The 1,249-nt window shown below is 48.8% G+C and overlaps 3 non-coding genes across 3 annotated transcripts; all 3 read left to right on the forward strand.

The window, feature by feature from the left end:
• On the forward strand, positions 1-72 carry Pmar_PMAR011047. The gene has a single exon. It is a non-coding gene; the product is annotated as a tRNA-Met (tRNA).
• A 590-nt stretch (positions 73-662) lies between these two features.
• Positions 663-734, forward strand: Pmar_PMAR011048. Its single transcript has one exon. It is a non-coding gene; the product is annotated as a tRNA-Gly (tRNA).
• An 87-nt stretch (positions 735-821) lies between these two features.
• On the forward strand, positions 822-894 carry Pmar_PMAR011049. The gene has a single exon. It is a non-coding gene; the product is annotated as a tRNA-Met (tRNA).
• The last annotated feature ends 355 nt before the right edge of the window (positions 895-1,249 follow it).

The raw sequence follows: 1,249 nt of genomic DNA on the forward strand, positions 1-1,249 counted from the left end.
CAGCTTGGCGCAGTGGATAGCGTGTTTGGGCTCATAACCCAAAGGTCCCTTGATCGAAACGAGGAGCTGCTATTCATCACAATACACTCGAGATGGTTATTAAACTGAGAGGTGCAGCTTATCGACTGCATAGATCAGTCTTACCGAAAAATTTCCACTAAACAGAGTCGGTGTTTTCGTACCATTCCGTGCGGTTGGCCCAACCGTGCCAGTTCAGGGGAAAAACAACGTTAATAAAGCGTTGTCCGTGCATAGAAAAGAGCTATTCACCTAGAGCAGAAGTCCTTGCAGGAATGATGAATGACCGCCCGGTACCTCAGAACGCGTTGCGGAGATGAAACAACAGCCCAAATTCACGAGCCGCCGCATGCGGTTTCAAAATGTGCTTGCAAGCAGGAACTTCGATGTCACGAAAAAGTTGTGCAGCTTGTGCCGAGCTAGCTGTAGTATGCGATGAGAACCTCACCAGTTGGAGTTATCAATCGAGATGGAATGCGGCCTACCATGCGAGAGTTATAGTAGCAGTTCGCGATCTCAGGTACGCGTTTAAGGCCTAATCAGACTCTTGGCCGCGGGACGGTTGACGACGGTACGTCCGAGAAGGGATTCAGATGTCCCTCTACAAGTATCACAGGAATACTCAATCACTACATAAGTGATATGCACCGCTAGTCTAATGGTTAGGATATCTGCCATCCAAGCAGATGGTCCGGGTTCGATTCCCGGGCGGTGCAGTTCGTATCAACGAGAGAAGGGTCTCTATACTATCGTGGAACAGTTATGCTCAGCACGTCAGGGCGATACAGGAGTTTGTACCCATGAGCAGCTTGGTGCAGTGGATAGCGTGTTGGGCTCATAACCCAAAGGTCCTTTGATCGAAACAAGGAGCTGCTATTCATTACAATACACTCGAGATGGTTATTAAACTGAGAGGTGCAGCTTATCGACTGCATAGATCAGTCTTACCGAAAAATTTCCACTAAACAGAGTCGGTGTTTTCGTACCATTCCGTGCGGTTGGCCCAACCGTGCCAGTTCAGGGGAAAAACAACATTAATAAAGCGTTGTCCATGCATAGAAAAGAGCTATTCACCTAGAGCAGAACTCCTTGCAGGAATGATGAATGACCGCCCGGTACCGCAGAACGCGTTGCGGAGATGAAACAACCGCCCAAATTCACGAGCCGCCGCATGCGGTTTCAAAATGTGCTTGCAAGCAGGAACTTCGATGTCACGAAAAAGTGTGCAGCT

The sequence above is a fragment of the Perkinsus marinus genome (genome assembly GCF_000006405.1).
Source record: "Perkinsus marinus ATCC 50983 genomic scaffold scf_1104296928068, whole genome shotgun sequence".
NCBI classification, from domain to species: domain Eukaryota; phylum Perkinsozoa; order Perkinsida; family Perkinsidae; genus Perkinsus; species Perkinsus marinus.